This window comes from Bos indicus x Bos taurus, chromosome 9 (assembly GCF_003369695.1).
Source record: "Bos indicus x Bos taurus breed Angus x Brahman F1 hybrid chromosome 9, Bos_hybrid_MaternalHap_v2.0, whole genome shotgun sequence".
Taxonomy (NCBI): domain Eukaryota; kingdom Metazoa; phylum Chordata; class Mammalia; order Artiodactyla; family Bovidae; genus Bos; species Bos indicus x Bos taurus.
The window spans coordinates 88,398,590-88,419,677 of record NC_040084.1 but is presented as its reverse complement, the minus strand read 5'-3'; the positions used below and the strand labels follow the sequence as shown (position 1 = coordinate 88,419,677).

The 21,088-nt window shown below is 41.3% G+C and overlaps 1 protein-coding gene across 2 annotated transcripts in view; it reads right to left on the bottom strand.

Moving 5' to 3' along the window:
* MTHFD1L (methylenetetrahydrofolate dehydrogenase (NADP+ dependent) 1 like) overlaps nt 1–21,088 on the bottom strand; it is a 182,015-nt gene that overhangs the window by 85,778 nt on the left and 75,149 nt on the right. The gene's annotated exons all lie outside the window — the stretch shown is intronic.

The window sequence follows — 21,088 nt, the reverse complement described above, 5'->3', positions numbered from 1 at the left end:
ATATTTTTTCTTTGGCTTATTTTAAAAATAATCTTTTGTATACAAAGTGAAAGTGACAGTGTGAAATATATATGATTAGAAACATATTATTGATATATTATTGGAATATTTGATGTGAAGGAGAAACGTATCTGGTATTTTAACCACTTTCACTGTAATTTACATTCTTGGATCTCTCTGTACTGTTGACAGAGAACATGCCCTTGAGAGGTCCAAGTAAACCCAGTTTATAAAGGAAAGGTAACAAAGTATTAGGAGTAATACTCCTGTTCTCACCTCTCACCTCTACCCTGTCCGCACAGCAGAAGGGGCTGAAAGTAAAGTCTCATGTCATTTTTACTTTGTATAAATAAAAAACTCATTTGGCCATCTCTCTCTCTGTCATTCTTGGTATGTTCCAAGTATGGCCTCATATCTAGAAGTGGGTCCAACTTGGGTGAAGTACCAATAATACAAATATGATTATTTGTATTACACAGGAAAGTACTGATCTTTGATATACTTAAGAATGAAAGTGGGCCAGTTGGTTTGGCTGATTCAGGAGATAATTCTGTTTGTGTAGAGAAGTGAAAGGTCTCATTTCTCTAAACCACAGCTGGCCACCGGGCAGATGTTGGAGAGAGAGAGAGACAGATGGTTACATGGATGACTCGGCATTAACTCGATTCCAAGTCTAGGAAAACCTCTTGAACTATGTCATGCTGACCTCACCTTTCCATTTAAAGGAGCCCACACAGAACCAGAAAATGTCTTAGCTCCTCTTACAGCTAGGTATGGCTATGAGCCAAGGTCGTTGAGTGAGATATAAACAGAAGTGCTATATGACTTCTAGGAAGATCCTTACCAGCGATATGGTGATATGCCTTTCATTCTTCTGGTTGGCTGAGATATAGATGTGATGGCTGGGGCCTGTGCAACCATACTGGGCTACTAGGCACTCCCTGATGATTGAGTAGATGACATACCAGTCCAAACTGCCTGCCCTGGATTTCTCTTAAATGGCAGAGAAATAGACGTATTTGTTTTGGGTCACTTTTCTTCACTATTGCTGCTATGTGTGGGTGAACCAAGGGGCTTCCCTGATGGCTCCTGACAATGCAGGACACACAGGAAATGCAGGTTCAGTTCCTGGGTCAGGAAGATCCCTTGGAGAAGGAAATGACAAACCACTCCAGTATTCCCGCCTGACAAATCTCATGGACAGAGGATCCTGGAGGGTTCCAGTCTCTGGGATTGCAAAGAGTGGGACACAACTGAGCAACTGACGTATGCATACAAACAACAACAACAAAATACGTGGGTGAACCTAATCCTAGCTGATTCCTTTGTGAAAATAAAGACCACTTAGAAATATGATAGTATTTTTCATTTCTATCATTTCAGTTTGCACATAATTTGAACATTATGCAGTGTTTTCTTTCTTTGCACAACAGTAACTCTGGAACTAAAGTCAAGGTTACATTTCTAATTTAGAAAAGATGTGAGATTTGCTCGGAGTTTCTTGATGAAAAAGCTACAATTTGGGAGGCTAAGAGTAGCCATAACTCTTTGATAGCTACCCCAAAGCTATACCACTTAAGGTAAGTGAGAGAGGGTCTAACTGAAACTTCCAGCCACAGATTTAAATCAAGACAGCAGAAACCAGTATGTCAGTTTGCAGTATAAAAGGATATATATGTAGGTCTGACTCTAAATTCTATCTCCTCTGTCTATATACTAAACAAAGAAGTGTTTTTTAGAAGGAAAAAAAAAAGCACCACTGTTTTTATAGTTGCTTTAAACACTTTTAGAATTTATCACTAAATTACAGCTTGATCCTAAAAAATAAAAACAATCCAGTCGACCAAACCATTCATGCAATTTTATAAAACAAACAAAAAAGAACTAAACAAGATTCGGGCCAGGTAGGGTCTCCACCCTACCTGGCAATCCAAAGAATGTACTTCTATCACTGGTGTCTAACATTGAGAATGTCTGCATGCATACACACTTGAATATATAAAAATTAAAAAATCCTACCTCCTTTGTTAGGACATAACTGAACATTACAGCAGGGAAGGAGTTTTTAGCGGATAAATAAGACATCCTCACGCCTCTGGACAGCAGCCTACAATGGGTCATTTCTCTCTGTTCAGTTCGTAGAGAGGAAGTTTTGCCAGGGTTCAGGCTGCCTGATCACTCAGGTCAGCTATTGCCCACATCTCTGCCATTCCCGTTCCCAAGAGAAACGAAGAGCACAGATGTCTCTAAATAACCATCAATCCTGCTGGAAAGTAAGGTAAAACCCCTGACCCACTATAAAGAAGGTTGAGCGTTGAAGAATTGATACTTTTGAACTGTGGCGTTAGAGAAGCCCCTTGAGAGTCCCTTGGATTGCAAGGAGAACAAACCAGTCAGTCTTAAAGGAAATCAATCCTGAATATTCATTGGAAGGGCTGATGCTGAAGCTTCAATACTTCGGCCACCTGATGCAAAGAGCCGACTCATTAGAAAAGACGCTGATGCTGGGAAAGATTGAAGGCAGGAGAAGGGGACGACAGAGGATGAGATGGTTGGATGGCATCACCGACTCAATGGACGTGAGTTTGAGCAAGCTTCGGGAGTTGGTGATGGACGGGGAGGCCTGGCGTGCTGCAGTCCATGGCATGACAAAGAGTCGGACATGACTGAGCAACTGAACAACAACAACATCCAGATTTAGCTCTAAGTAAAGACTTGACCATATACTAATGAGAACTGCCAATCCTCTAGCCTCAGCCTCTCCTAAATTCTAACCTGTATTTCCTCATCCACACTCTTCACTCCCAATGCATAAATAACAAACTAACATTTTGCCACAACGGCTTATTTTCCTTTTACAAAGAAGTAACACAGCACAGATAGAGTTGAAGGCTACCTTCATGCATGGGTATTCCTGTTTTCTCATAGTCAGCAGTCGTTATTAACTTGGTGCTTATCTGGGTCATGTTTTCATTCTCTTACACATGTCTAAAGGCATAAACAAAATATAGTGCTGTTTGTATGTTTTTTAAAATATGTAGACTGTATTGAAAATTCTACTACCAACTTTTTCACTCAGCATTGTTATTTCTGAGATCTTACCTTCTCTGGAAATACCCAGGATTAATGCTGCTGGTTGCATGGTACCCATATCTACAGCTGCTGACGAGTCCTTTCCTGGGGAGGGAGCCCCATTAAATAAGGCTTCAACCTCTCGTCCTCACTTATTTTCTTCAGGAAGGTATACTGACTTATCTGATGGGAAGGGGTGGTGGAAAAGGAACCCCATCTTCAAGTGGCATTCTTGTAACAATAATTCTACAAAATCATTCCGGAACTTCTCACGGATCAGAAACTATATGCTTTCTCCATATTTAAAGATATTGAAAATATACTTCCAACCTGTTTTGTCTGCCTTATCTTGGAGCTACCTGAACTATGGTGATTCCTTGAATACATACCCTCCTTTCTCCCCACTGTCTTGTTTTATTGGATTATATCTCAACTGTTCTTCAAAACATCCCCAAATGCCATCTTCTCAGGAAGTCTTAAGGACAGGGAACCACTATTTAAGAATTGTGCATTTATTTCCACCAGTATTAAAAGCATAACATTTCAGACTAGCATTTATTCCCTCCAAATGACCTCTTCTGACTGTCATTCACTTCTCTCATGTCTTCATACTTCAGCTAAACTATCCCCAGAACCCACTAATGCTTTCCTAGCATATTCATTTGTTTATTCAGTGTTCTAAGCACTCTGCTTAGATACAATTTCTCCATAACTCTGTATGTGAAATAACTTCAGATTTTAAATCAGTTTTTCCTTTATTGAAAATAAAATTATAAAAGTAACACACACTAATTGCAAAACTTTCAAAAATACTAAAATATGTATTCTGCCTGCAATGCAGGAGACCCAGGTTTGATTCCTGGGTCGGGAAGATCCCCTGGAGAAGGAAATGGCAGCTGACTGCAGTATTCTTGCCTGGAGAATCCTATAGAGGAGCCTGGCAGGCTATAGTTCATGGGGTCGCAAGAGTCAGACATGCCTTAGTGACTAAACCACCACCAAAATGTGTAAAGAATAACATGAACATCATCATGACCCCATTTCCCACATGTCAATGACAGTAATCACTTGACATACTTCATTTCTACTTTTTCATTGAATGTAAATATTTTATAATTTTTAAAATACAAGAAATATGAATATTGTTTGGAAACTTGATTTATTTTAATGTGAACTTCTTTCTAGGTTCCATGTACATCTATTTTTTTAAATAACATTGACATTACACCAATAATACCATACTTTTTTCTTTTTTCTTAAAGATTTAGGTTTTAATTTTCACATTAAATTTGGTATGTCTTTATGCTGAATAAATTGATACAAGACTTTAATTTGAAAGTTCTAAATATAGTGGAATAAGTCTAGTTAAGGACATTCTGGGGTCTCCTTTGATATCAGTTTTATTCCTCTTTATTGTTATGGCAATATTATCTTGTTTTGATATCTAGAGTTAGGTAAATCATCCATCATCATTCTTTAAAACTTTTTTGTCTTTCCTCAAGATTTACTCTTTTAGAATCCAGACAAACATTGCTATTTAACCATGACACTCATCTTCCTCTGTATACCAAGTTGTTTCAATGTGTCCGACTCTTTGCTACCTTATGGACTATAGCCCATAACCCACCAAGCTCTTCTGTCCATGGGATTTTTCTGGCAAGAGTACTGGAGAGGGTTGTCCTTTCCTTCTCCAGGGGATCATCCTGACCCAGGGATCAAATCCGGGTCTCCTGCATTGCAGGTAGATTCCTTACAGTCTGAGCCCCCAGATACATCAAGAGATCTTCAAACTCATGTTTTCTTAGATTCTGTATTTGTCCCTAATCCTTAGTCCAGGATGGCACATATACTTCATTTTACCTGACTGTCTTTGGAATCTCATATTCTGATCCTCTGTATGTACATAATTAAATTTGGGTTTTCCCATGTTAATCTGTCTGATGTCACCGTAACTGTTAGGCCAGCCAGAAATACCTACAGGGCAGGGGGAAATTTTTTCTATCCTCAACATAACTATATACTCTGGCAATATGTAGCAATTTTATAGTAATTTACATGCTAGTTTGACAGAGAAATGATGATTAATACTGATTATTCTCATTCAAGAACATGGTTGTATGTCTCACCAATGATTCAGACTCAAGAGTCTTATTTTGTGACTTTCAGTAAAATTTATGATTTTCTTTCTATATTCTCATTTCTTGCTAAATTTATTCCCAGGAATTTTATAGTTTGGTGACACAGATATACATAGAATATTTCCCCTTTTACAGTATCTCCTTATTGCTGATAGAAAGGGAACTATTACATATTTACATTGCATCCAAATAACCAACCAAAACTCTTATTACTTAAAATAAATTTCTTGAACTTTCTATTATACAATCATACTGTATATAAACAGAGGGAAATTTATCACTTTCTTTCTAATATCAATACTTTCATATTGTTCTTGTTTATTACATTGGCTAGTACCTGCAGGATAATGATGAATAATGACGGTGATCATATAAGTATTTTTGTCATGGACTTAATACATGTGTGCACCTTTAGGACTTTACTATTTAATATGAGGCTGATTGTTAGTTTCTGTCTTTCAAATATATTCAAATTCTTCTATCGCATGAGGTCTTCATCATTCCAATGAGATACCTCTGTGTTTAAGTAAAGAGTTACTTCTTCACTCTGCTTTATTTTGAATTGGATACCCAAGCACTTTGTAATTGGACATGGTTCTTTTAAACTTCAGAGAGTTTTAAAAATTGATATTACTTGCATTAAAGCATTAATGGCTGTGACTTTCCTGGTGGTTCAGTGGCTAAGCCTCTGCACTCCCAATGCAGGGGGTCCAGGTTAGTTCCCTGCACAGGAAACTAAATCCCACACGCTGTAACTAAGAGTTTGCATGCCACAATGAAAAGATTTTGCATGTCACAACTAAGATCCCATGTGCTGCAACTAAGAGCCAGCACAGACAAGCAAATAAATAAGATTTTTAAAAACCATTAATGGCTAAAAGAACAATTATGGTTGAAGCTAACAGGAGGTTGAAACTTTTAGAAAGTCCAAATAATCCAATTTTCTCTCCCCTCCCCGCAAAAGACATAAAAACTTGGACATAAGAATACACTGTTCATTTAGTGATGGCCAGTTTTCTTCTATTTCTTACTCAAAATTCTACTCGGTTTTCTTTGCATGAGAACAGCACAATGTAATTATATCAAACGCTGGTATGAATGAAAGCTTATGAAAAACCTCATATAATTGCAATTTTCTAAATTTATACATGAGATAAGGGTAACTGGACTCTTTTCAGCATCCTCTGGCAGAAAGTTCACAGTCAAGATGGGGCAAGATAGCAGCCATAGAAATTTAAATGTTATTGCATAGTGGATATTTTTACTTTTAATCCTCATAAAGTCTATGCATTTAAAAATCATTTTATGTTAACATTCATAGCACTAATCCCTGCCAGACAGTGTTTTGACAGGGTCTTATTTTAACTCCATATTTTATGCTGGTAAGCAGAACTACATTAGGAGCGCATTATTTAGCATACACATAAATCAGAAGTAGGGATGGGCTAGATAACGCATCAAAAATAAATTTGCATTTTGCAGCCCATAAAGAAACAGTCAAGGTCAGGTCAGACATTCCTAAAGTTCAAACTCCTTTCCAAACTGTTTACTCTTTTTACTTAATTACTCTTTTAATTAATCAATTACTACCTCAAAACACCACCACACAAAGAAATATCAGTGTTTACGATAAAAAGCCTAGAGGAGATTCAGACATGTTTGCCAGTAGATAAGCTATTTATTAAACTAATGTCTAAGCCCATAAACTCCTTATTGCCAAATTCAGACTGAAATTGAAGAAAGTAGGGAAAACCACTAGACCATTCAGGTATGACCTAAATCAAATCCCTTATGATTATACAGTGGAAGTGAGAAATAGATTTAAGGGCCTAGATCTGATAGAGTGCCTGATGAACTATGGAATGAGGTTCATGACATTGTACAGGAGACAGGGATCAAGACCATCCCCATGGAAAAGAAATGCAAAAAAGCAAAATGGCTGTCTGGGGAGGCCTTACAAATAGCTGTGAAAAGAAGAGAAGTGAAAAGCAAAGGAGAAAAGGAAAGATATAAACATCTGAATGCAGAGTTCCAAAGAATAGCAAGAAGAGATAAGAAAGCCTTCTTCAGCGATCAATGCAAAGAAATAGAGGAAAACAACAGAATGGGAAAGACTAGGGATCTCTTCAAGAAAATCAGAGATACCAAAGGAACATTTCATGCAAAGATGGGCTCGATAAAGGACAGAAATGGTATGGACCTAACAGAAGTAGAAGATATTAAGAAGAGATGGCAAGAATACACAGAAGAACTGTACAAAAAAGAGCTTCATGACCAAGATAATCACAATGGTGTGATCACTGACCTAGAGCCAGACATCCTGGAATGTGAAGTCAAGTGGGCCTTAGAAAGCATCACTATGAACAAAGCTAGTGGAGGTGATAGAATTCCAGTTGAGCTATTCCAAATCCTGAAAGATGATGCTGTAAAAGTGCTGCACTCAACATGCCAGTAAATTTGGAAAACTCAGCAGTGGCCACAGGACTGGAAAAGGTCAGTTTTCATTCCAATCCAAAAGAAAGGCAATGCCAAAGAATGCTCAGACTACCGCACAATTGCACTCATCTCACACGCTAGTAAAGTAATGCTTAAAATTCTCCAAGCCAGGCTTCAGCAATATGTGAACCCTGAACTTCCTGATGTTCAAGCTGGTTTTAGAAAAGGCAGAGAAACCAGAGATCAAATTGCCAACATCTGCTGGATCATGGAAAAAGCAAGAGAGTTCCAGAAAAACATCTATTTCTGCTTTATTGACTATGCCAAAGCCTTTGACTGTGTGGATCACAACAAACTGTGGAAAATTCTGAAAGAGATGGGAATACCAGACCACCTGATCTGCCTCTTGAGAAATTTGTATGCAGGTCAGGAAGCAACAGTTAGAACTGGACATGGAACAACAGACTGGTTCCAAATAGAAAAAGGAGTACGTCAAGGCTGTATATTGTCACCCTGTTTATTTAACTTATATGCAGAGTACATCACGAGAAACGCTGGACTGGAAGAAACACAAGCTGGAATCAAGATTGCCGGGAGAAATATCAATCACCTCAGATATGCAGATGACACCACCCTTATGGCAGAAAGTGAAGAGGAACTCAAAAGCCTCTTGATGAAAGTGAAAGAGGAGAGTGAAAAAGTTGGCTTAAAGCTCAACATTCAGAAAATGAAGATCATGGCATCCGGTCCCATCACTTCATGGGAAATAGCTGGGGAAACAGTGGAAACAGTGTCAGATTTTTCTGGGCTCCAAAATCACTGCAGATGGTGACTGCAGCCATGAAATTAAAAGACGCTTACTCCTTGGAAGGAAAGTTATGACCAACCTAGATAGCATATTCAAAAGCAGAGACATTACTTTGCCAACAAAGGTCCGTCTAGTCAAGGCTATGGTTTTTCCTGTGGTCATGTATGGATGTGAGAGTTGGACTGTGAAGAAGGCTGAGCACCGAAAAATTGATGCTTTTGAACTGTGGTGTTGGAGAAGACTCTTGAGAGTCCCTTGGACTGCAAGGAGATCCAACCAGTCCATTCTGAAAGAGATCAGCCCTGGGATTTTTTTGGAAGGAATGATGCTAAAGCTGAAACTCCAGTACTTTGGCCACCTCATGTGAAGAGTTGACTCATTGGAAGACTCTGATGCTGGGAGGGATTGGGGGCAAGAGGAGAAGGGGATGACAGAGGATGAGATGGCTGGATGGCATCACTGACTTGATGGACGTGAGTCTCAGTGAACTCCGGGAGTTGGTGATGGACAGGGAGGCCTGGCGTGCTGCGATTCATGTGGTCTCAAAGAGTCGGACACGACTGAGCAACTGATCTGATTTGATCTGATTATTCATCATTCATTTAAAAAACCATTTATTCAGTGCCAGTTATGTGCTAATAAGCACAGGGCAATGTGATGATGACGATATGGAATGAAAACCGACCTTTGAAAGTGAAAGTGAAGTCACTCAGTCGTGTCTGACTCTTAGTGACCCCATGGACTGCAGCCTACCAGGCTCTGCCGTCCATGGGATTTTCCAGGCAAGAGTACTTAGGAAGCAGTAAAGCACAGTGATAAAAGCTACAGTTCTAGACTGGGGCTTGGACTCTGCTGCACCCCTCCCCTCACCTCTCTTGCATTAGCGGTTTGTCTTTGGGTACCTATTCACTCGCTGGGATGCCCAGTTTCCTCAGCTGTAAAACAGGAGTATTGGGACAACTTTCGTTGAGAGCTCGTATAAGACATTAAAGATATACATGTAACACAGAACGCCCCCAGCAAGATGCCCAGCACACAGCTAGTCCTTAACTTGTGGGTGGGGCCAGGATACAGGAGATGCTGCGTTGAGCAGGACAGCCCCACAAAGATTTGTCCACTGTCCCTTCACTCCTGTGTTGGGAAAACCTGACTGTGATTATATGAACTTACAGCCCTCCTCCCAATTTGCTTTACATAAAAACTCCAAGCTATCAATGTGTACCCCATTTTTAAGGAATGTAAACAAGAGTGCAAAATGAGAGCAGGTTAACTTTGTTTTCTTTGGAACTTTGCAATGAGATATTCACTTCTGCAGAAAACTGCATGGGTGCCAATAACCACCTGTGACACCTGACTTGCCAAAACACACCTAATCCTTCTGCACTCGTGATGGGTGCGTAAGAATTCTGTGTATATGCAAGCATCTGACCACTCTAGTGTAGTCAAAATATTTCCTCTAATTAATACATCCTGAAGGGCTTCCCTGGTGGTCCAGTGGTTCAGAATCAGCCAATGCAGGGGACACAGATTCAATGCCTGGTCTGGGAAGAATCCACATGCCACGGGGCAACTAAGCCCAGGCACCATAACTACTCAGTCCAAGCACCCTAGAGCCAGTGCTCCACAAGAGAAGCCACCACAGTGAGAAGCTCACGACCGGAGAGTCGCCCCAGCTCTCCACAACCAGAACAAGCCTGCACACAGCAACAAAGACCCAACACAGCCAAAAACATTAACTAAAAAATACATATTGAAATACATAACATGTTATCATAAAATACTTTTATGTCACAACTAACACATTATGTTATTTTTTGAAATTATCTGTAGAAGATTATAGTGCCTGAGTTTTACTTCAGGATAGTCAAGTGTTTGGTATAAAAAGAAGGAAGGGATGAGTTTGAGAACACAGGGCTACGTAACTTGTTCAAGTCACAGCTGATAAGAAACAGGGCTGGTATCTGAGCCAGGGCTGTCTCTAGGATGCATCTGCTCAGTTCTACTTCTGCGGTGGAAAACTTAGGATGCTCCTGACCTCTATGGAGTTCTTTGACCTGGGAAATCATTTGTTAGATCATCTACTCAGAAGCTGAGGATACAGCACTGAACAAAAGGGACAAATCGCAGTGCCCTAAAGGATTTATCTTCAGGGGAGAGACAGTGCTCTCACAGATGCCTGCATGGCTGGCAGCAACACAGGGGGTCGGGGTACTTGCGAGGAGGGCCGGGGCTATTATCGACGGGATGGTTAATTTCAACTGGAAGGCATGCAGAAGGCCTCCCTGACACATAAGCTGAAGACTGAGTGAAGCAAGGGAGCAAATCATGTAGTTATGAGGGAGCCTGGAGAGCAAGAACCCGTCCACAGGACCTGATGTGCAAGGCAGCAGGGAGAAAGAATATGTGTTGATAATAACACAACCAAAGGAAATAACCTGAATACCTACTGATAACATGAAAGGTGGTATATTCACAGTTGCCAGATGAAACAGGTTACAGAAAATACACCACCACGTTATTGTTGAAAATCCTAAAATATTTTTTCCTGTTATTTCAGTAGTGAGCAAACAAGAGTTTCAGATGTCAAGAAGGAAATGGACTGGAGTGTGGTCTACGCCTGTGAGTGCAGAATTCCAGGGCATCCTGCTTTCTCCCTGGTCACTACACAGCACTGTAAACAAGTCTATCTAGAAGGATTCTTCCAACCTTTAGAGTCATCGCGTCCCCTCAGATCCTTGCTATGGCCATCGGTCCTGAACGCTTCCTCCCTGGTCACTACACAGCACTGTAAACAAGTCTATCTAGAAGGATTCTTCCAACCTTTAGAGTCATCGCGTCCCCTCAGATCCTTGCTATGGCCATCGGTCCTGAACGCCTCTGTCTGGGAACAAGCAGGAGTGTTTTCCATTGTCAGAACACAGACATCCCTCACTTGCAAGAATGCATTAGGGACTTCCCCGATGGTCCAGGGGTTCAGAGTCTGCCTGCCAATGCAGGGGGCCAAGGTTCCACCCCTGGTCAGGGGAACTGGAGCCCCCACGTCAGAGCTAAACCTGGTGCAGCCGAATAAATATTTAAAAAGAAAGCGTTAGTATTTGAAAAGGTTTATCTTAAAAGTAAGGATCCTTAGCGTCTTACGGTGGTAAGAGCAGCTGGCATCCACTGTTCAGTTTGGGCTTCTCCAGCATTATGGCACTTGAGAACAAGCCTTGAGTTAGATACGGAGAAATCAAGATTCGGGGGCTTACTCAAACTACCCAAGGTCATAGTCAGAACATGGCAGAGAGCAACTCAAATCCGGGCGGCTGAAGACTACAAACTAACGTGTGTGGCTGCTCCAAGGAAAATCACCTCCATTATCTGGAGGTTCAGTATGAGAGCAGAAAACGATCAAAAGCCATATCAGCATTAAAATGACCCCATTAGTCTAACTTAATATTATAAATGAATTTCACTGAAGCATTGGAAGATCAGGCTGCAAAATTTGGTGACCTGTAATTAAGATATTTTACTTCTAAATTTTAAAAAGTTTATGCAAATATTTGATATATACCAAAGAATATATATAAGTTAGCAGCAATAACTAAAAACCTGAGTGTCAATTCCCAAAGTCCAGGATGGTGGTCGCTTCTAGTGGAGAGGCAGAAAAATGGGACTGGGGTGAGGGGTGCAGAGCATGACTTCTAATGCCTTTCCCATCTCAAATTCAAAATCCCCAAAACAAACAGAAACCAGGCTCCTAAAAGACCAAGTATTGAGAATGCCCAAAAATGGACTCCCCACTTGCATTGCTGAGCGCCCGGGGTTCAATTTCTGGTTGGGGAACTAAGACCCTGCAAGCCACACAGTGTAGTCTAGAAAGAATAAAACAAAAGACCAGGTACCACTGCTGAGTAAGGCTCACCATCAAAAGATGAAGAGTTGGCAAGAGATAATGCTTGAAGCTCTTCCAGAAGAAAGCCCTAATCTCTGTAGTCATAAGCGGTGTTGGAGAAACCATCTTTTGGCTCCCCTTCCTTGGGGACACAGAGTGCCAGGATAAATGGACTGAAAAGCAGCTCTAGAGGCAGACTGCAAAGCAAACAGCTGACCAGCACATGCACGGCCTTGAGTGCTGACTTAGGTTTGTTGAGACTTTTTGGCTATTTGTTTCTTTTTTTTTTGAGCCAGAGCTGACAAGCACCTCTGAAAGAATTGTAGAGGAAGAAAAGTTTCGCAAATTTTATGACTAATGAAAAGGGGATGATGTATACAACCATAAATTCTGAAATGATTAAAGGTTTATGTATAAGAACCAACATTTTATGAACCAATACAGGTGATCTTTATAAACTCAAGCTGATGGATGGAATTCCCTTGTGGTCCAGTGGTTAGGGCTCTAGGCTGCCAGTGCAGGGGAACTGGTTCAGCCCATAGTTGGGGGAACTAAGAACCCATATGCTATGCAGTGTGGCCTAAAACAGAAAGGATGGAAGAGGAAAAGCTATAATGAACACGTTGAAAAGACAAGCCACACGTGGGAGAACACATTTGTAGCACAGGATGGTAAATATTCATATTTGGAACATATAAAGGATATTATAAATGAATAAGAAAGAGGTAAATGGCCTCAAAGAAAGTAAGCAATCCACAAATTGATACGCCCATAAATATGTCTATACTCACAACTATAATGAACTACCATTTCACTACCACTAGGTTGGCAAGATTTAAAACAGTCTAACAATATAAAGTGTTAGTCACTCAACTGTGTCCAACTCCTTGTGACCCTGTGGACTGTACCCTGCCAGGCTTCTCTGTTCATGGGATTTCCCAGGCAAGAACACCAGAGTGGGTAGCCATTTCCTTCTCCAGGGAGTCTTCCCAACCCAGGGATCGAACCTGGGTCTCCTGAATTGCAGGCAGATTCTTTACCATCTGAGACACCAGGGAAGCCCATACAGTATAAAGGTTGGGAGGGCTTCCCAGGGGTGCCTGAGGTAAAGAACCCACCTGCCAATGCAGGAGACGTAAGAGATGTGGGTTCCATCCCTGGGTGGGGAAGATCCCTGGGAGAAGGGCATGGCAACTCACTCCAGTACTCCTGCCTGCAGAACTCCATGGACAGAGGAGCCTGGCTGGCTACAGTCTGACACTACTGAGTGCACGCATGCACACACACACACACACACATAAATATTGGGAAGAATGTCTGCCAGCGGACACATGTGAGGGGAGCAGTGAGTAGATCAGAATGTGACTCAATAAAACAACCTTTAATTAGCAATATATTCAGGGAAAAGATCTTTTAAAGTAGTAAGAGAAGAATTAAAAAAAAAAAAACAAATTTATTCCACTACTGTTTGCACACATTATTCTGTATCAGAATAATTATACTGGTGGGAGAAGGCAATGGTGCCCCACTCTGGTACTCTTGCCTGGAAAATCCCATGGGCTGCGAGGCCTGGTAGGCTGCAGTCCATGGGGTCGCTAGGAGTCAGATACAACTGAGCGATTTCACTTTCACTTTTCACTTTTGTGCATTGGAGAAGGAAATGGCAACCCACTCCAGTGTTCTTGCCTGGAGAATCCCAGCGACAGGGAAGCCTGGTGGGCTGCCGTCTATGGGGTCGCACAGAGTCGGACACGACTGAAGCGACTTAGCAGCAGCAGCAGCAATTATACTGGTACTCATTTTAAATGTGACCATCTGCTATAGACCGGTCATCTGAAACAAATGATGACCGGTTTAATGAGAGTGGATGGGAACCAGGTAAAGATGAGACTATCACCATAGGCAGAAGAGCTGGCTGATCATCTACACACGTTTGAGTGAGAGGAAAGTTGTACCCTCCACCACTTACTGGCTGAATGATGGCAGACATGTTTCATAATCTTGGTAAGCTTCAGTTGTATCAGCTGTAAAACGGGGATAATCACAACTGTTTAAGGATTAAGTGAGAACGTACATGACTGCTTTAGCACAGGTCTGGAGCTTGGGAGCAACTCAGAGAATGGGAGCATTTATAATGAAAATATTGCCAAGGCTTTGTTTCCTAATCCCACTCAGTTTGTCTTGGAAATGCCACAGCTATGTGTTCTGATCTCTAAATCCTAATCCTGAAACATTCAGGGCCAGCCAAGCTCCAGTGCCCGATTTAACTGGGCACTGGTCTAGACTTCCTCTTCGGTTGCAGTGTTTGTTTATGCTTATGTTCCCCGGAAGCACCTGGAATGCCCAGCCGGGGTCTGCATGTTGTTCTGCAGCTAGCAAGAAGACTGACTAATTAGGTGACTTCTTGACTTTGTGGAGTCTGGACGAGGCTGTGAACTGCCAAATGCGGCTGGAAAATCAAAAGCCACAAAACCTTCACATGGATCACAAAAGTGAGTAGACTTAAACTGCATACAACATCCATCAGGTTACGAGATGACTCTTTTTCGAGTCATAGACTCCTTCGAAAATCTAACGAGAATTGTGGAGACTTTTTTTTTTTAAGTATACACACTCCTATATATAATTCTGTATTTAATTATGGGAGGGGTGGCTGTGACTGGCAACTAACAACCGCTGGCTATGAAGCTGTATACGTGGACACTGCGTTCCAGAGAGAAGGCAAAGTATTCATTTGAAAGTGGAATCAAAACCAAATTAAGAGAGGAGAAAACAAATCCCTATAAATAGTTTAAATATGAGATCATTTCTAAAAACCTAGAAACTCAATGCTGTTTTCCTTTACTTTCTTTTCACTTTTTAGAAATAACATGATTGGGGTTAGATGCCAAAAAAATATTTGCCTTTATAGTAATAACTGTTAAGTCAAGGGGACTCCCACAGGAGTACTGACTAAAGGAGTAAGAGAAATAGAAATTCCCTGGTGGCTCAGACAGTAAAGAATACTCCTGCAATGCAGGCGACCCAGCTTCAATCCCTGGGTTAGGAAGATTCCTTGGAAAAGGGAATGGCTACCCACTGCAGTATTTTTGCTTTCAGAATTCCATGGACAGAGGAGCCTGGTGGGCTTCAGTCTACAGGGTTGCAAAAGAGTCAGACATGACTGAGCAACTAACACTTTCACTAAACTGTCATGAAGCCTTTTGCTCTGGTCTAACGAATTCATGCAACTAATTAAACTCCACTCTGTTTTAAGTCTAAATGGAATACTGATTCCATTATCTTAATCATTTTAGAGTAGATAAAACAATCCTTTCCTTCTGAGTGTTGGGACAGAACAAAAAACTAGACTAAATGTATCTTAGCAAAACCAGTCATATGAAGAAAATTTTACTTGAGAGATACCCATTATCTCTTAAGGGTCCTTGTTAATCAATATGGTATTAAATCTCATAACCATTGTACTCACTTCTCAGACTCCATTTATGGGCCTGTCTCTCACACCCACATTATAAATTACTGGGGGTAAGAGACATATCTTAATGATCTTTGATTCCCACTTCCTTCCTGTATTACTTGACATAGAGTGGAAACTCAATAAATGTGTACCAAAATAAATTCTTTCAAAGGACTTAAATGTATTTTCTTTGGACCAGAAATTCTGTCAAATTGCTGCTTTTCTGTGAATTTTCTTAAAAAAAAAAAAAAAAATTCTTTGCTGGGTTTTCTATTGGATTATTCCCTTTTTCTTTTTAAATCAGTCTGTAGTCCATGGTGGTTTATATATTCTGAACGCCAGTCATTTGCCTATTATCTTTGAAAATGTCCCCTCCCAATCTGTCAAGTGCTTTTTCAGTCTTGTATCTTTTATCGTAACTAATGTATTTTTAAAAATATAACCCAAGTTATCAATCTCTCTCTTTCGAGCTTGAGCTTTTTTGTATCTTAAGAGAGACACTCTCTTATATACAACCACACTTCTATGGACATAAATTCGTTCACAGACTTCAAATAAATCTGTATTACTACATTTAGCTTCAGTAGAAGGATGTTAAAACGGGGGTCTTATGCATTTCAATGATGTCCCCAAACCATGTCAACTGCTCACATGCCAAAGAATGACGCTAAACCTAGAAGCACATGCAAAGGAATTGCTTGAAGATACATTTTGTATCCCTTTGTCCAAGAGATACCTTTCAAAGGGGCTACAACAAGGCTGTACATTGTCACCCTGCTTATTTAACTTATATGCAGAGTACATCATGAGAAATGCTGGGCTGGAAGAAGCACAAGCTGGAATCAAGATTGCCGGGAGAAATTTCAATAACCTCAGATATGCAGATGACAACACCCTTATGGCAGAAAGTGAAGAGGAACTCAAAAGCCTCTTGATGAAAGTGAAAGTGGAGAGTGAAAAAGTTGGCTTAAAGCTCAATACTCAGAAAACGAAGATCATGGCATCTGGTCCCATCACTTCATGGGAAATAGATGGGGAAACAGTGGAAACAGTGTCAGACTTTATTTTTCTGGGCTCCAAAATCACTGCAGATGGTGACTGCAGCCATGAAATTAAAAGACGCTTACTCCTTGGAAGAAAAGTTATGACCAACCTAGATAGCATATTCAAAAGCAGAGACATTACTTTGCCAACAAAGGTCCGTCTAGTCAAGGCTATGGTTTTTCCTGTGGTCATGTATGGATGTGAGAGTTGGACTGTGAAGAAGGCTGAGTGCCAAAGAATTGATGTTTTTGAACTGTGGTGTTGGAGAAGACTCTTGAGAGTCCCTTGGACTGCCAGGAGATCCAACCAGTCCATTCTGAAGGAGATCAGCCCTGGGTGTTCTTTGGAGGGAATGATGCTAAAGCTGAAACTCCAGTACTTTGGCCACCTCATGCGAAGAGTTGACTCATTGGAAAAGACTCTGATGCTGGGAGGGATTGGGGGCAGGAGGAAAAGGGGACGACAGAGGATGAGATGGCTGGATGGCAGCACCGACTCGATGGATGTGAACTCCGGGAGCTGGTGATGGACAGGGAGGCCTGGAGTGCTGTGATTCATGGGGTCGCAAAGAGTCGGACACGACTGAGCGACTGAACTGAACTGAACTGAACAAGGGTAGAAGCTGGGCAAGGATTGCTTCAAAGAAAGTTATGGATGTGCGGGTCTCACTCCAGGCCTGCCAGCTGCTCCCCCTTTTCTGGAACCAGTGAGTGAGGGTGTAGCAGAACAACTGCAAAGGCTCAACAGTGATACTGCCATGTGGGCCCAGTAAATATCTATGAGCTGAAAAGAAACAGCCCATGGCAGGGTCCTGTGAGAGATAGAACTGCACTCCCACTGATGGTTGTCAGATGTCCAAGGGCTATAGTATCCAGAGACCAGGTATGGAACCAGCAGTAGAATTTTTTTAAAGGGAAATATATAGCCCAGAAGTCTTCTGCCTAGAGTGTGGAAGAGGCCAGACTAGTATCATCAACTGGCCAAGATTCAACCCTGGAGGGGCCAGAGGCAGCCTAAGTGCCAGGTGAGGGGGGTTAGAGAAGCAGCCACCCTCCACCCCCGTGGTCTAGACGCAGACCCAGTTTTTACGCTGGAGAGAAGCTTCCATTTGAATGCAAATTAGGTTTTGATCTTCATGAGACTGGACATGCAGATATTAACTGGTAGTGAGAGTAATACACTGCAAATTTTATCCAAGTGCAAGGGAAGAACCAGCCCACAGAGCAAGCTCGACCAGGAAACGGGGAAAGAGTGATGATGGTCCCTGTTCCCTCTGTTCAGGACACTGACTTTGCTCCCAGAGTTCCATGGAGCCACAGCATCAATTTACCACCTTCCTGAAGGTTTAACAACGTAGATCTTGAGTCCTGTGGCGTATACTGATAAAAGGCACTAGTGTTACACGTGTGCTGTGTGCTAAGCCACTCAGTGTCCAACTCTGTGTGACGTTATGGACTATAGCCTGCCAGGCTCCTCTGTCCACGGGATTCTACAGATAAGAATACTGGAGTGGATTGCCATGCCCTCCTCCAGGGGATCTTCTTGACCCAGGGATTGAACCTGCATCTCTATGTCTCTATGTCTCCTGCATTAGCAGGTAGGTTCTTTACTGTCTGAGCACCAGGGACATATAATGAACTATGATCTTATGTTAAAAATAATATAAAGAGAGATATTTGCACACTCATATTAACAGCAGCATTATTCAAAACAGCCAAAAGGTGTCCACTGACAGATGAATGGGTAAACAAAATGCAGTATATACATACTCTGGAGTGCTGCTGTTGCTGCTAAGTCGCTTCAGTCGTGTCCGACTCTGTGTGACCCCATAGACGGCAGCCCACCAGGCTCCCCCGTCCCTGGGATTCTCCAGGCAAGAACACTGGAGTGGGTTGCCATTTCCTTCTCCAACTATGGAGTACTGTTCAGCCTAAATCAATTAGTAAGGGAATTCTGACAAATGATGACAACATGGGTGAACACTGAGGACATTATGCTAAGTGAAATAAGCCAGTCAGAAAAACACTGATATGAATTATCTAGAATAGTCATGTGCAGAGACAGAAAGTAGAAGGGTGGTTTCAGGCCCCGGAGACATGGAGCTGTTGTTTAATGGGTACAGAGCTTTAGTTCTGCACCATGAAGAGTCCTGCAGATGAATGGTGGTGACGGTTTTCACAACAACATGAAAGTATTTCACTGAGTGGCACACTTAAAAATGGTTAAAATGATAAATTTTATGTTAGAAGCATCTTAGAATAGTTGAAAATAAAACCTAAATAAAGGAAATTTAACCTCCATTAGTCATGTATCCAAAATGGAGTAAATAATAGCGAGGAGCGACTAAAAATTATCCAGTCTTACCATGTGTCAGGTTACCATGCCAGAATGCATCCATCGACTCACTTAATCCTTATTTCAAACCTATGAGACAAGTCCTATTAAAATCTCTACTTCATAGATAAGGAAACTGAGGCAAACATGGGTTACCTTGCCTAAAACTACATAACTTGAAAGGAGTTGAGAAAGATACTCCAACTCTAGGACTTGGCCTTTCGGAAGAGATCATAGAAATAATTCACATAATTATTGATATTTACATAGTTACTTCGGTTTACAAGGGGCTTCCCAGGTGGTGTTAGTGGTAAAGAACCTGCCTGCCGATGCAGGAGATTTAAGAGAAGTGGATTTGATCCTGGGTTGGGAAGATCCCCTGGAGGAAGGCATGGCAACCCACTCCAGTAATCTTGTCTGGAGAATCCTATGGACAGAGGAGCCTGGCTGGCTACAGTCCATAGGGTTGCAAAGAGTCGGACGTGACTTAGCACGTTAGGTTTACGAAGCACTTTCTCATTTGTTACTGCTCATTAAGACCTGCAGCATAGGTATTCTCCTTTTGTCAGAGGAGGACACTAAGTCCTAGAGAAGTTAAGGAAATTGCTTCAAGTCATATTAACTGTTAGGGTTCTGATTCTACAGCTTCTAACTCTGGGTCCACAGCTACCCATCCAGATCCAACACCTAGTCTGGTCCAACTTCTCATTTTCCAGATGAGAATGTCTACAAGAGACACGCCCAAAGATGCTAATAGCTTCTCCAAGGCCACACAGAGAGCTACTGTGTTCAGTGTACATCATCAGCATATAGCTTTAAAGATCCTTTGCCACAGTAACACATATTCTATAAATATGTGTTTATAAAGTAAGGGCTGGTACAGAGGCACAGAGCCCTATCAGCATAAAAGAGAGTGCTTTCTTCAAGAAGTTCTTTTATTTGTGGAGTTGATGCATTGGAACCTGCACTTCACATAAGTGTATAACCTTTCAGAGCCTGCCCTACACAATCTCCTTGTCCATTAGCTCTACAATTATGCTGTGATCAATCTAGCAAATCCATTTAGACAGCACATCTAGCCACTTTCAGAGTGGATTTGGTACTGAAGCAGCAAGTACATGAGAGCTGTATAATAAGAACTTTGAGAAATGAACCATATAAATCCTCATTTGATCCTGACTGCATGTCTATAAGGAATTCTTAAAACAGTCTCAATGACCCTGATGAACTTTGTAATGGCTAAGTATAAAAGTACAGAACTAAGCTCGTTTGTCCAGCAGAATCTTTTCTAGTAAAATAATTCACTTCTGAGTTTGATACAAGGCTGATGATTGGTGAGAAAGAAGCAACTGCTAGACGATGATTACAGGCTTTCACATGGTGAATGGAAATTACCTTTTGGCATGTGAAAATCTGCCAGTGTAACACCTCCAGTGTCAAATTACAGTGGAATTTCATGAATCCTTGTTTGTGTGTCTTTTGTTTCCTCATGGCCTCAGTGTTAGGGGTAGGATTGGGGCTGGCAAGGACTGAGCAAACTCTATGGTGGTTCCCCCTCTTTCCGGCTGGAATATCCAACAAGAGCCAAAGAGAGGTAGGTACCACAAAGAGCTTCACAGTAGCAAAAAATCTTACCAGCAAAAATGTTCATGTCTGATGGTTGGGCATCTCCCATCCATGAAGCTACAAAAGCACACATTCCATTCCAGGAAGAGCAGACTGATTTCATTTCAAGTAATCAGTAGTGCTATTACTGCTAATAGTAGCTGACATTTAAAGAGCACTTTCTCCTGTTAAACTACACACAAAGTATGCTCCAGGAGGGCAGAACTAGGTCTGTTTCTCTTACTGCATAGCCACAGCTGAGTCACATGTGTTGTGTGGGGCAGACTGTCAATAAATATTTGCTGAATGAACAAATAATC